The 15,637-nt window shown below is 41.7% G+C and overlaps 1 protein-coding gene across 3 annotated transcripts in view; it reads left to right on the top strand.

The window, feature by feature from the left end:
- Positions 1-3,149: 3,149 nt before the first annotated feature.
- The window catches only part of UBAP2 (ubiquitin associated protein 2), a 120,945-nt gene continuing 108,457 nt past the window's right edge, over positions 3,150-15,637 (top strand). For 2 of the 3 annotated variants that reach the window (XM_082467528.1, XM_082467529.1), the window contains exons 1-2: positions 3,188-3,285; positions 11,176-11,262. The gene's annotated coding sequence lies outside the window, so the exon portion shown is untranslated. Of the gene's footprint in view, positions 3,286-11,175; positions 11,263-15,637 lie in introns of all 3 variants that reach the window. The other variant, XM_082467527.1, reaches the window with a different exon arrangement.

The raw sequence follows: 15,637 nt of genomic DNA, 5'->3' as shown, positions 1-15,637 counted from the left end.
ACACAGGTTCGATCCCTGGTCTGGGAAGATCCCACATGCTGTGGAGCAACTAAGCCTATGTGCCACAACTACTGAGCCTGCGCTCTACAGCCTGTGAGCCACAACTACTGAAGCCCACACACCTAGAGCTCGTGCTCCACAACAAGAGAAGCCACCGCAATGAGAAGTCCGCACACCGCAACAAAGAGTAGCCCCCTCTCACCACAACTAGAGAAAGCCTGCGTGCAACAACAAAGACCCAATGCAGCCAAAAATAAATAAATAAATTTATTAAAAAAAAAAAAAAGAATTCAGTTTAGTCGGTTGTGACCAGCCTTTTTAAAAAAATTATCTTGAAATAATTTAAGCCTTAAAGAAGAGCTGCAAAGATAGAAAAGAGAGTTTCTGTATACCTTTCATCTAGCTTCTTTGAATGTTAACATTTTCTGTAATCCTGGTAAGAAATGAACAAAACCTTTAAGCTACAGACTTTATTCAGATGTCCCCACTTTTTCCATTAATTTCCCTTTTCTATCCCAGAATCCAGACCAGGATCCCACATTGCATTTAGTTGTCATTAGTCTCTTCTGATCTGCATCAATTTATCAGTTTTTGCATGTTCTTTATAACTTTGACCCACTTGTATAGTACTGGTCAGGTATTTTGTATAATGTTCTTCAGTTTGGGTTTGTCTGCTATTTTCTTACAATAACACTCAGGTGATAGATTTTGGGGAAGAATACCACAGAGATGTGCCCTTCACATTGCCTCATATCAGGGTGTACATGATATCAACATGATTTTAAAATTTTTTATTTTTTAATTAAAATTTCATTTTTAATTTAATTTTAATTTTTCTATTTTTATTTCTATTTTTTCAACATGACTTCTTACTGTGCTGGTAACCTTGGCCACCTGGTTAAGGTGGTGTCTGTCAAGTCTCTACATTGTAAAATTATTATTTTTCCCATTCCATTCTTTTTTTTTTTTTTAAACGTATTTATTTATTTATTTTTGGCTGCCTTGGGTCTTCGTTGTTGCGCGCAGTCTTTCTCTAGCTGCGGCGAGAGGGGTCTACTCTTCCTTGCGGTGAACGTGCTTCTTCTCATTGTGTGGCTTCTTTTGTTGTAGAACACGGGCTCTAGGCATGCGTGTTTCAGTAGTTGTGGCACGTGTGCTCGGTAGTTGTGGCTCGTGGGCTCTAGAGTGCAGGCTCAGTAGTTGTGGTGCACGGGTTTAGTTGTTCCGCGGCACGTGGGATCTTCCCGAACCAGGGATCGAACCTGTGTTCCCTGCACTGGCAGGTGGATTCTTAACCACTGTCCCACCAAGGAAGTCCCTGGTCTCTCTTTTCTTAAAGTTAATCTTTAATTAAAACACCAGTACTACTCCGTGTAGAAATTAAAACATTATAGATTTCACTAGCACCCTCAATCACAAACCCTCTTTCCGACTTCTCAGATACAGCTGTTATCAGGTTTATATACATCCTTTTGGAAGTGTTTTCTTATGCTCTTTTCATTAAGTCTTTGCTTCTCAAGGGTGATTTTCATCTTAGACTCTCCCACACCTTTCTGTACGGCAGGAATACAAAAAGGAGAAAGACTGAATTGACCAGACAAAATCCTAGCTCACTGTCAAAAGAGAGATAAGATACATCTACACATGAATGGTCATGATAATAAGTTGTTTGTTAAAGGCACAGCCTGAGCGTTCTTTGATCAATGCAGATGAATAACAAAGGCTTCCCCTGAACTGAGCAGGACATTAAGGTTCCAAGTGTTTTTCATCAAGTAATTTAATCTGCAACTAGTCTATTATTGAAACTAGCAAGTTAGTAATTAGCATAGTGCCCTACACAAAGATCACTATATGCTAACTCCCTTCTCATCTTTACTTAGACCTGTTGTGCCCAAAGGATGCATACAGGGTGTGAAAATAATTACTAATACTTACTGAGGGTTTATTCTGTGCCAAAGTGGTAGTTCACGTAATCTCATTTAATTTCACAAGCAGGTGAAGTGGTGTTATCACAAAGAAAAGCTCGAATTGAGGTAAGGTCTGGTGGACTCCGAAGTCTGTGTGTCTAACCAGTCTCGGATACGGCCTTTGAGGATCAAATAGGCCAGTAAATGAGAAAATACTTTAAACTTTAAAATACTATGCTACAATTATAAACCATTATCTTCTTCTTTATGCCTAATTCCTGGAGTTAAAACAGGTGAGGTCATTTTGCAAGGCGGGTTACTCATTGTTTGGAGATAGAAAACCTGGTTTGGGTCTCTTCAGCCAGGAAACCGAATGCTTTCCCTACACTTAAAACCGGGACAATCCCTGCCTCAAAGGGTTGATTCTATGATTTAATAAAATTGGTTGTATAAACGACCGACAACGAGTGGGCTTTCAATAAATGTTAGTGTTTTCAGGCAGAAGGGGCTTGGGGATGCAGAATTCGAGCCCATATTCAACAGGACCGAAGCTGCGAGGCTCCTCCCGCCCCGTGGAGATGCTGCTTGAAGCCAGGTGGGTGCCGCGGCAACCTTTGCGAGCCGTTGGCATTTTCCCGCGCAGGAGGGCGGGGCGGAGCGTGAGCCCGGCAACGTGGTAGCGGAACCCCACGCCCCCGCCGGGATTACATCTCCCAGTAGGAACCACGCTCAGCCACCTGGCGGTGTCCCAGGTTATTAGTCTCAGATGCTAACCCTGTCCTCTTTCCGTCTCGGCCTTCCCTCGGTCCGAAGTCACAGGCGCACCATCTACGAACCCGGGAGGGGAAGGATGTGGTGGTGGGTGCCTTTGCTGTGCAGCAAGTTGGGAGTCGTGGCCCCCTCGCACAACGTTTGGGAGGCTAGGGTCGTCTTGAGTGGTTGGACCATATCACGTGACGAGGGGAAAGCGGCCGCAGGGGAGTGACCTGGGGTGCCTTGAGAGGTCATCACAGAGCGACAACGCTGCTCTTGTGGGCATCCTGGATGCGGTGGGTAGTAAGTCCCTGATAACTCCGAGTACGAGAAATTCCGTTAAATCTCCCTTATTGGCTCCATCCGCGTACCTCCCCGCACCTCGGAGCTGTTGGCCTCGCCCAGTGGGCGTCGGGGGCGGCTAAAGGAAGCGACGCGCTCTGTGGGCGGGCTGATGAGCCGCCGCAGCGAGCTAAGTGCAGCGGCTCCTCCTTCGCGCGTGACGTGAAGGTCACGTGACGGGCCGGACCGCCTCTGCCGCCGCCGCTTTGTAAGAGGCACATTGGCAGGTAACGAGCAGCGGCGGCGGCGGCGGCGGGTCCCGAGTCCAGCGAGAGCAGCAGCGGTAATTGGCACCCTCTCTATCTCCTTTCCCGTTCCAGGTCGCTGAGTGCTGCAGCTTGCGCTTCGTAGTCCTGGGTTCAGCTCTTCTTTCCTCCAGACCCCTTCATACTGCCCCAGCGCCCACCGTGAGATCTGGCCGAGCTTCCCTCGCCGGCTTCGTGCGTCCTCAGTTTGCCCAGGCCTGGGTGCTGTCCTTCCTCTCCCCCTCGGGTTGTCCTGTGCTCCTTCCTGCCTACCCGGATCCTTGGCGGCCCGGCTCCACCCAGCCCCAGGGGGCGCCTACCCCTCCCCCCCGTCGGGTTTGTGCCCTGGAGGGTGTGGTTTTTCTCTCCCACCGTTGTCCCTCCCTGCCTGTCCCCTCGCGCTCCCGCGCCACGCTGTCGCTGACCACCTTTCCGCTTTCACGCCTGTCGCTAGTCCTGGGACTGGACATCTCAGAGCCCAACTTCTGCACTCTCTAGCCTTTCCCGGCTAGCCGGAGGCATAGTTCAGTTCTATTTCTCCTCATTCTGGAAGGCTTTGGTGTCAGACACTTGGGACTCAGTTTTCCTCCTCAGTCCTAGTTTCTGTAGTCTGGCTGTGTCACAGTTCTTTAGTGTAGGTTTGAGAGGGGCTTTGTAATTAAATCGCTCTCTTTTATAGCATTATTCCAAATGTTATTCTTTAATTGGTGCATTGCATCTCAGTTTTCTTTACCGTTGAATCGCTTTCCCACTCTGCTTTCCCACCTTTTCCCCTGGATTTTCAATGTAATTAGTTGTCCAGGCATTTCAGGTGCCATCACTAGTCTCACCACTCTGGTCTTCGTTTATCCTTGTTCTCTCTAGGAGTTGATTCCATCATTATTCCTGTTATTTCCTGTTTGACATAGTCCTGTAGTTTACTTCCACCTCTGTTGGATATTGTTTCTACTTGTATCCGAGGTGTCTCTACCAGTATTTAGGCTTACTTTCTTCTGCTTTTCTGTGCCCTAACAATTGAGAGCTGAGGTCTCCATAAGATATCCAAAGATCATCTTTTATTTGAAGGGCATATAATTCACTTTTTGGGTGAACCCAGTTATTTTATATTTTCTCTTCGATTATGATAGTAATGTTTTAAACCAAGGGGTATGTCAGTAGTTAGTGTGTTCCTCACTTTTCACCATGAATTGTACATTCGTAATTTTTAGTGTCAGTTTGTCTAACAAAAGTGGAAGGAAGGTAAACATAATACCTAAGCGCTCCTATATCCCAGGGATTGGGTGACTCGGGTGGTGTCTGTCTCAGGAAAGGGAATAAATTCCACTCTGGAGATGGTAGGGTCGTCCAGTGCACCAGCGTCTCTTACCTACCTGCAGAGCCCCTTGGTTAGGGCTACCCTCCCATTGCTGTGGAGCCTTCACTTATCATTAGGCAGAAGTGATTAGTTTTCCCCACACTACTTTTCTGCTCGCTTGCAATATGTTCCTCCTGATTTTTCCTCCTTAAGGCTAGTTCACGTGTGTGGTGAGATTTTTCCCCCGCCCCTGTCCTCTTGCTTCCCACAGCTCTGATTTTCTCCGCCTGCTTCCTTGTAGTTTCTGACCTTAGATAATTAAAACGATTGAGAGAAGGGAGGTTTTTGTTGTGATTGAAATACGAGTGGAAGTGGTGCCATGGGAATGAGGCCATGGGAAAGGGTTGTGGTAGTTGCCCCTCCTGCCTATTTCCTGCTGCTCTGGTTTCCTCTGGCCTCTCTCTTTAAATGTGGGCTGGACCAGCAGTAGTCACATGGAGCTGCCTTTAGAACCAGGCTGGAACAACAGTAACACGTCTGCTTCCCTTTCCTCGTAACTGATGCAGCCTGTGCACTGCTCACCAGGAGTGTCTCTTGGTATTAGCCTGAGTGACTTTTATTGTTTGGTGAGAAATGGTAGGAGAACATGGAGGAGAATGGGTTTATTTCAGTATCTGTGTTTTGATGGGAACTGGCTGCTCTCTCTACTCCCTTGAGTATAAACTATACATAGGGAGTATAAACCAGTCTTGAAGGTTTGAACTGGTCTGAAGTGAAGCCTTTACTTTTGAAGTGTTGATTCCTCAGTCCTTTTTTTTTCTTTTTTTTTTTTTTAATGACAACTTAACTGTTAAGATTTTGTTGTTGTTATAAGACACTTTTTTGGGGGGGGGTAAGTGTATTATGAAGGATTAATGCCTGCTCAAAAGAAATGGTCTGCATGAATTCACAGACTGTGAAGTTCCTTTGCTTTTAAACAAATCTATCTTGTGAGGCAACCGGTAAGTCAGCAATTATCAGTTAGCTCTTGGTTGTTAATTTGAGTATATGGAGTGTCCTTTAAAAGCTAAATAGTGTGGCACTGGTGGTGTTGACTGGTGAGATGGTGGATCTCTGATAGAGCTCAGAAGCAGCTGTTTTCTCTTTTTTTCCCCCAAAAGGAGAGTGGAGATATAACTTGAAGTAAGGCAAAGACAGGAAATATCACTTTGGAAGCCTGTGGTAGGTTTTGAAATATTTTTGACCCAGCTATCAAATAAGTATTTAGGGATGGAGTCCTTTTTTTCTTTTTTAAGTCCAAAGACCAAATTAGTTGGGTTTGTTTTGACAATTATAATGCAAACTATGTATGCTGAAATTTCCTATTCATTTTTTTTTTTTAATTTTTTAAATTTTTTGACCATGTCGCGCAGCATGTGGGATCTTAGTTCCCACACCAGGGATCAAACCTGCGCCCCCTGCAGTGGAAGCGCAGAGTCTTAACCACTGGACCACCGGGCAAGTCCCCCTCCTACCTTTTTTTTCGTTCGTTTGTTTTCTTGACAGTGTTTCTGTCAAAGATGTGCCTCCTGTGCTTTTTAAAGAAAGTTATTTTAGTTTTTTTAAAAAAAATATTCATTTATTTTTGGCTGCGTGGGGTCTTCGTTGCTGCAGCGGGCTTTCTCTAGTTGCTGTGAGCAGAGGCTACTACTCTTCGTTGTGGTGAGCAGCCTTCTCATTGTGGTGGCTTCTCTTGTTGCGGAGCACCGGCTCTAGGTGAGCAGGCTTCGGTAGCTGTGGCACATGGACTCAGTAGTTGTGGCTCGTGGGCTCTAGAGCACAGGCTCAGTAGTTGTGGCACACGGGCTTAGTTGCTCCGCAGCATGTGGGATCTTCCCGGACCAGGGCTCGAACCCGTGTCCCCTGCATTGGCAGGCGGATTCTTAACCACTGCACCACCAGGGAAGTCCCATTATTTTAGTTGTGAAATTTCTTGGCCTAGGTATTGAAGAACAGGTTCGTGAATTTCTGGCTGACATAGCATGTGTACTACAGTGAGTTTCAATTTTCAGAAAACTCATTTTCATACTGGAGTTATGAACTCAATTAAATTGGAACCCAGTTAACTATTTGGAATTAATTTATGAAACAGGGCTTGGACTAAGGAGTAGGTGTTTCATTTTAGACTAGGCAATGCTCTACTTTTAAAGATTGTTAGGAATGTGTTGCTTGTTTTTCTTCATTTGGAACTCTAAAAATAAAAGAACGTATATTTGATTGACTAGGTCAGAAATTTCATTATGCTAATACTTTCAAGGATTTGTAGACGAGAGAATTTCATTTGGATTTAGACCTGTTGCTGTAACTTTGTTTCTTGTGTTATAATTAACTTTTTAAGTAAGATGTCACATAGGAACTTACTCATTTAAAGTTATGCTGTACATACACAACCCAGTAATACTTTATTTGGCCGTGTCACAGCCTGTGGGATCTTAGTTCCCCGACCGGGGATCGAACACGTGCCTTCTGCAGTGGAAGTGTGGAATCCTAACCACTGGACTGCCAGGGAATTCCCCCCAAAATACTTCAGTGCTTTAATATTTACTCAAAAATTTTTACCTGTCTTAATCTTCTCATCAAATCAGTCCTAGATATACCTATGAAGACTTTTGGAAGCTCAGAGTTGCTTCTCTTTATTAATGTCTTTCTCTCTCTTTGCCTTCTTTAATTCTTTCCACTCCCATCCTCCTTCTTTCTGTTTTCCTCTTATTCCTCTCTTTCCCTTGTTTTCTCTTTCTCTCTCTGTCTCTTTTTTTTTGCCTTCTTCTGTTCCTTCACCCCCATACAAAAACACTCAAGTCTCAACTGAGGAGGTTGTATTCCTTCTGACTCTCTTTGCCACCGTAACATGCTGCTTCCCAAGCAAGCAGATGAAAACCTGCAATATCTTTGCAATCTCATGGGCTTGGGGAAGGTGTGTAGTGCTACCTGTGTTGTGCATGTCTACACAGCTGGAATGCGTGCTCTTTGAAGGGTGGGATTTTTCATTTGATGATAATATAATGTTTGTCATTGTCAGATCATAAGCAAGAGAATAAGTGGGCTTAAAAAATACAAGTTTAACTGAAATAGGGTCTGGGAAAAAAGTGACTGGCTTTAGGATTGATTGACAAGCCTCACTTTAAGTTGTTTTCTATACCAAACCAGTTCCTCTTTCTCTCTTTTTTCAAGTTAATTTACAAATTTCCATTTTAAAGTTGGTTGTTTTTTTTTTTTTTAATTTTATTTATTTATTTATTTATTTATTTATTTTACTTATGGCTGTGTTGGGTCTTCGTTTCTGTGCAAGGGCTTTCTCTAGTTGCAGCAAGCGGGGGCCACTCTTCATCGCGGTGCACGGGCGTCTCACTATATCGCGGCCTCTCTTGTTGCGGAGCACAGGCTCCAGACGCGCAGGCTCAGTAATTGTGGCTCACGGGCCTAGTTGCTCCGCAGCATGTGGGATCTTCCCAGACCAGGGCTCGAACCCGTGTCCTCTGCATTAGCAGGCAGATTCTCAACCACTGCGCCACCAGGGAAGCCCTAAAGTTGGTTTTTGAGTCAGGTTGGCTGGCACTCTTTTACATAAGAAAATACATTTTAGAAAATTTGAAAAGAAGGAGACTTAAAATGGTTTTAACATTTTAGAATAAATCCTTTCTTTTTTTCCCTACGTGAAGTATATACTTTTTAAAAAGTGAGATTGTACTTTGCATACTTACTGATTTTTTATTGAAAAATACAGAGTACACACCAAAGGAGGTATATGAGGTAGAAAAACACGTGTAGAGTTTTCAAAAACGAGTTAAATGACCAACCAAGAAATAGAACATTAATGCTACCTAAAATCCCCATATCTAGGCGTTACTTTTTCTCTTTCCCAGGGGTTATCATTACCCTATATTTTGGCCTTATTATTTTTTAGAATAATGTTTACTTGGTATGTATCCATAAACAATATATAGTTTAGTATTGCCCATTTTCAGTCTTGATCTAAATGGGATTGTATGATTCTTCTGATACTTCTTTTATATGTTTTAGATTCATCCACATTGATTCTTACAACTCTCCATCATTTTCAGTAGTGTGGTATTCCATTGTAAGGATATGCCACATCTTATTCTATTGGGATGGATGTTCGTCTCATTTCCAGTTTTTTTGCAATTACAAATTATACTCATTCCCCTTGTGAACATTTGCACCCCACCTCAAAACAAGTACAGTAAACTAATTTGCTGAGACTATGTATAACTGAGAGTGGAATTTTTGGGTTGTGTGTGAGGTGTGTGTAACTTTACTAGGTAATCCCAAACTATTTTCCATAGTACTGTACAGTCGTTCTTAATTAGGCGCCACATTTGAACCACAGAACACAGAAAGTTGAGTGACTGTTTTCTCAGTTCTCTTGAGGATGTTCCATAGCTAGTATCATTCTAGACACCTACAGAAGAATTTAATTCGTACATACAATGGATACTATAGACATTGGAACTTAATTCGCAAGACCGAATGGGTAAGAGCTCCATATCCTTGCTAACATTTGGTATTGATTTAATTTTTAGTTTTAGCCAATTCTAGTGGGATGTTTTAGGTAGATCTTTTATGAACAACACACGGCTGGATTTTGCTTTTTAATACAAGCTGCCAACTTCTCTTTTAACTGGAGCATGGAGACCATTCATGTTTATGGTAATTATGGATGTTTTGGATATATTTCTGCCATACCTTTTTTTAAAAAAGTTATTTATTTATTTTTGGCTGCATTGGGTCTTCGTTGCTGCGCGCGGGCTTTCTCTAGTTGTGGTGAGCGGGGGCTACTCTTCGTTGCAGTGTGCGGGCTTCTCATTGCAGTGGTTTCTCTTGTTGCAGAGTACAGGCTCTAGGTGCGTGGGCTTCAGTAATTGTGGCACGCGGGCTCTGTAGTTGTGACTTGCGGTCTCTAGAGCACAGGCTCAGCAGTTGTGGCACATGGGCTTAGTTGCTACCGGGCATGTGGGATCTTCGTGGACCAGGGATTGAACCTGTGTCCCCTGCACTGGCAGGTGAATTCTTAACCACTGTGCCACCAGGGAAGTCCTGCCATACGGTCTTATACTTGCCTGGTGTTTATTGTTTTTCTGTCCTTTTGCAGTTTTAATTCTTTTTTCTGTTTGCTTTCCTCCAATTAAAAAAAAAATTTCAAATCTATAAAAGCTGAAAGAGTATAATGTGTACCTTTTAAGTAGAGTTACTACTTAATATTTTGCCACATTTTTTTCCTGTATATACTCCACACATTATCTTCTGTGGCTGAATGATTTGAAAGTGAAATGCAAACATCTTGACATTTATGCCTAAATATTTCCTTAGCAAGTGTCTCTTTACAACGAAAAGCTTCTCTTACAAACAGCCACAATAACATTATTACACCTAGGAAAGTGAATAATTATTTAAAAATGTATAATGTCAATAAAAATCTGATATAAATCCACATTCAGGTTTTCCCAATTGTTCAGAAAATGTCTTTTATAACTCCCTATTCAATCAGGGTTTCTGATTTACCCTATTTAGGTATTGTCACTGAAGTACACTAATGAATGATAATCCATTTCTTTCTTTTTTTTTTTTTTTTAGAGCTTAGGCTAGTATTTTTTTTTTTTTTTTTTTTTAGTTTATTTAGTTTTGGTTGTGTTGGGTCTTCGTTTCTGTGCGAGGGCTTTCTCTAGTTGTGGCAAGCGGGGGCCACTCTTCATCGCGGTGCGCGGGCCTCTCACTATCGTGGCCTCTCTTGTTGCGGAGCACAGGCTCCAGACGCGCAGGCTCAGTAATTGTGGCTCACGGGCCCAGCCGCTCCGCGGCATGTGGGATCTTCCCAGACCAGGGCTCGAACCCGTGTCCCCTGCATTAGCAGGCAGATTCTCAACCACTGCGCCACCAGGGAAGCCCCTAGGCTAGTATTTTTAATACTTATTTATTTTGGCTGCACCGGGTCTTAGCTGCGGGATCTTCGTTGCAGCATGCGGGATCTTTTCTAGTTGCGGCATGCATGCGGGATCTAGTTCCCTGACCAGGGATTGAACCCAGGCCCCCTGCATTGGGAGCATGGAGTCTTACCCACTGGACCACCAGGGAAGTCCCGATAATCCATTTCTTAAGTGATTATTTTCTCAATTATTTATCAGATGTAACTGCCAGTCAGATGATCTGATAAGCAAGAGGTAACTACTGCTGTTACTTAGTTAAGATAATTCGTGCAAATGTTAAGTAAATTGCAGTTTATTGTAGGATAAGTGTAATTTTCTTGGGCCATTTGAAGACTGAAAGTGTTCTGTTACTCCTTTGCCCACTCCAAGTTTTGAAACACTGATGAAAGTTCCTTTTTGTTGTGGGAATGAAGCTAAACTATTACATTTATAAAAACTTTTTTAGATAGTATATTCTCATGACATTTTATTTCTCTGAAATGCTCAGAATGTAGGTTAATCCAAATTAGGCCTGAATGACAGTTTTTTGTTGTTGTTAATGATATATGCTACTGTACAGGTGTTTACTTGAACAAAGATTTATTGTTGCTACTTGTTAGCAACTGTTAGGTGCTAGGGATACACATGAATAATGCACTGTCCCTGTTCTCTAGGTGCTTAATTCTAGTGGGAAGACAGTGCAGTTAGGAATGAGGATGCTGTTGGGAGTGACAGAGGAAAGCACTGCCAGTTGATTCCAGGTACGGGGCAAGGCTTCCTTGAGGTATTGGGAGTCTGAGCCTTACTTTTCCTGCATTATTCCTGTAGGGTCAATTATGGGCAAATTCCTGAAGTTATAATTGTTTCTTTTGTTAAAACACTTGGAATGTTAAAACATTTTGAATGTTCAAAATTAAGTTTTATTGGAATTTGCTATTATTTGGATTACCATATTATTGTATCTTTTGTTTGGCCTTGACTTGGTAGTTTATTTGTAGCAACTAGTAAAAGAGAAACAAAGTTATTCTTAATGTAATTTAGTTGCATTAAACATTTTCTTTGGGTCAGTTTTTTATTGTAACTTAATGAAGGGCTCAGTTTTTCCCCTCCAATCAAGATCTCATTTTATTTTGATGAAAAATTTCCTGGTATAATATCAGTTACTTGGTGAAATACTTTGAATTGCTGAAGATCAGATGACCTCTTAAAAAAATTCTAAGCTTATTTAGTACCTTTTTTTTTTAAAATAAATTTATTTATTTATTTTTGGCTGCGTTGGGTCTTCGTTGCTGCACGCGGGCTTTCTCTAGTTGTGGCGAGCTGGGGCTGCTCTTTGTTGTGGTGCACAGGCTTCTCATTGCGGTGGCTTCTCTTGTTGTAGAGCATGGACTCTAGGTGTGCGGGCTTCAGTAGGTGCGGCTCACGGGCTCTAGAGCGCAGGCTCAGTAGTTGTGGCGCACGGGCTTAGTTGCTCTGCGGCATGTGGGATCTTCCTGGACCAGGGCGCAAACCCGTGTCCCGTGCATTGGCAGGCAGATTCCTAACCACTGCACCACCAGGGAAGTCCCTATTTAGTACCTTTTTTTTTTTTTTTAAATAATTAATTAATTTATTTTTGGCTGTGTTGGGTCTTTGTCTCTGTGCGAGGGCTTTCTCTAGCTGTGGCAAGCGGGGACCACTCTTCATCGCGGTGCTCGGGCCTCTCACCATCGTGGCCTCTCTTGCTGCGGAGCACAGGCTCCAGACGCGCAGGCTCAGTAATTGTGGCTCACGGGCCTAGGTGCTCCGCGGCATGTGGGATATTCCCAGACCAGGGCTCGAACCCGTGTTCCCTGCATTGGCAGGCAGATTCTCAACCACTGCGCCACCAGGGAAGCCCCAATTTAGTACCTTTTTAATTACTTGTAATTGGGTGTGCTAAGGTAATGGTGGAAAAAATACCCCTGTATATTACAGAACAATCCTGGTGGTGGTAACAGGAATAAAATCCTTGTTAGCTAAAGTAGACCATTTACTATTTTATTATCACAGAAGAACTTTCACTTTTTTAAAGGTAGTTTGAGCTGTTTAATTGTTCTAATGCTTATCTCACTTCATCAAAAGATCCTAGCTGTAATGGGATGTAGCTAGCTTACCATGAACCAATTTATATACTCTGACGGTCTAGCCATCTGTGGGACAAAGAAATGACCAGTGTCACACAGGATTTTGTTGGACTGAGAGTTGGCCTGTGGTGATAGTTGTACAGCTTCGTAAATTCTAAAAATCATTGAATTGTACACTTAGGAAGGGTGAACTTTATGATATTCATTATACCACAGTAAAGTTATTTGAATTGTTTGAATAAATTGAGAGTATTTTGAAATAGAATCAACAGAAAAGAAAGTGGTCAGTGTACATTAATCCAATAGTTGCTACCATTTATGGTAGCGATTAGGATCTAGGCTAAGCATCTGAGGTACATTATCTTCTTTGGTGCTCCTCACAGACTTGAGAAAGAGTAAAGTGGTCAAGGTTGCTTAATCTAGTAATTTTTGCGACTTCCAAGCCTGTGCTCCTAATCACAATACTGTACTACTTTACCTATGTGAAATACTGCTATTGCGAATACGGCCAAGTGCTAGCTGGTAAGTCAAACAGTGTCCACATTTGTGGTACATAAGGCTCGGGTTTTGTACTGGATGGGGAATGAGGGATGGATATGCAGGTGGGGCCGTTGCACTCCTGTGCCTGGTTCCACTAGACTTATTTCATTTTTATCTGTTTTATATGTTAGGGTTTAGTCACTGGTTTGGTTGGACTTGATTTCTGTGGTTTAAAAAATAAAAACAACACACCTGCCTTCGCTTTAGTTTTTCATTCTGATTTTACTCGCTGTTCTAATCAGCGTGGTGAGCTGGTCTCTAAGCCCTCTGCCAATTTAGGTGCATCCTATGAGGAAGGTCAGGCACACAACACTGAGAAGTGGCAATTGATCGCACACCAGCACACCCTAAGAAGAGTGACAGGAAGCCTATAAAATTACACTTAAGAACTCAAGCTGCTATTAAGTAGGGCTGTTTAGTATATTGTTAAGTGACCCTAAAACACCATGGAGTTACTATGGATGTCAAGTAAAGAGTAATTGCTGTTTCATTGAAGGACAGAAAATGAGAAAATAGGTGTATGTTCAGTATGCTGTTGAGAAAACCTGTCTGTGGAGGGTGGAGGCAAAAAACAAAACAGAACAAAAAAACAGGTGCAGTCTGGGAGAATGACAAGTGTAGGGATCAGAAAGGAATAAAGACCTTGTATTTATTTGTGATGGTTGGTGGTCTGTGAACAGAAGTTGATGGAGTTTAGCAGTATTCTAAAAGATTAAACATTCCACTTTGACATCAGTTTCATAATTAAGATAGTTCAGACAGGTAAATACGGGTGTGACATTTCAGTGAAGTAGAGAAGAGGCAATTATTGATATTCTAGTTGATATAGATACCTTAGAAATTCTTAGAACCTTTGAGGCTTTAAGTACAGTGACCCTTAATTCAGGTACCTGTAGAAAGTTGATGGCAGAGAGAATGTAAAGGAAGGCATAGATTTAAGGCCTTAAATCCTTTATTACTTAAATGGGTATAGGAAGAAATGGTGCACTAAAAGAATGGCTTAAAGGTTTTGAGCTCTGGAACACTTGAAACATGCCCTTGGTTACTTGGAAAATTTTGGAAATCTTCAAATGAGGCAGTTTTGGATGAATTCCATTATAGGTGTAGCTATCTAATAGGCAGTTACATGGAGGCTGAATCTCTGGAGAGACATAGTGTTTAGCTTTTGCGTTGAAGTTGGAGGTAATTATTGACGCCAGTAGGGCATAAAATTTTTGTGGGAAGAGAGAACGTGCTTAAGAATTGAACAATTTTGTTTTTTCAGGGGTGGGAGAAAGATGGGATGCCGCTTAGGATTTGAGAACAAAAGAACTAAGATGTTGTAGTGTCTTAAAAGCCAAGGGAAAAAGTTATACACTGTGTTGTATGCCAGAGACAGCCAAAAGAATGAGAACAAGAAAGATTCGACAATTATGTGGAGGTCAGTGGTGACCTGGGGAAATAGTATCTTTCCTTCTGTTGCAGTGGTAGGGTGGTGGAAAGCAGACTGAAAGTTAAGGAGTTGTTTAGTGAGGAAATGGAGGCAGTGAGTGTATTCTTTTTGAGAAATATAGCTTATGTAGTCATTGCTTAAAATTACATGCAGTTTCCAAGAGTACATGGAAGGTAATTTTTCTAAGCCGTTGTTTTTGAAATTAATCTGGATGTATAGAATAGTTGAACAGGTTTTGATGCACATCCTTGTGAGAAGGAAAAGGGTATGGAATAGTTTCTCAATGTAGTCGTAGGAGATTTCCTTATTAAGGAATTTTGTATTTGGTTTGAATGAAAACTGAGCCTGGTGCATAAGTGACAGGTGTGGTAACATTTAAATGGATTGCATGACTATGTTTTGATGGATACATTCTTCAGGTAACTGACATTTTTTAAAAAGTTGCTTTTGGCATGAGTGAAACAATAATAAGGATGCCATTAGAATAAAACAAATACGCTTTAAAAAAAAAAAAAGCCAAGCAATTCAAGACTTTATATCTTGGATATATGAGGAAAGCTGAAGAACTGTAACGAAAAGCTGTGGGTGTGAAGTACTTAAAAAATCAGTGTTTATATTTTTGGCTTATTTTATAGCTGTTTTCAAATAGCTCAATAATGGATATACTGAACCTTTTAAATCAATTGTGAAATATTTGTAACAATTGAGTGCCAAATGTTTAAATGATTTGTGCAGAGATGTGAAAAATGAGAGTACTTGAAATATTTTGTCTTCAGTAAGAATTGAAGATTTGTAATATAATATTGTAAATCAACTAAGCTTCAATTAAAAAAATAAAAAGAATTGAAGATTTGTAAAGTTTTGTCTGTTGTGAAAGTATAGTTGGGATTTAGTCACTTTTGGCAGTAAAAGTGATTACTATATGAGAGGGGTTAGCAGAGATGCTGCTTTGCCCAAAAACCAAAACAATAAATTAATGTGAGATAATGGATTAAAACTTTTAACTAATTAGGAGTTGAACTAGGTAACATTTTGAGTGTTGTTGAATAGGGCTATTTC

This window comes from Balaenoptera physalus, assembly GCF_965194825.1.
Source record: "Balaenoptera physalus genome assembly, chromosome: 7".
In the NCBI taxonomy this organism is placed as follows: domain Eukaryota; kingdom Metazoa; phylum Chordata; class Mammalia; order Artiodactyla; family Balaenopteridae; genus Balaenoptera; species Balaenoptera physalus.
This window is presented reverse-complemented; position numbering and strand designations above follow the sequence as displayed.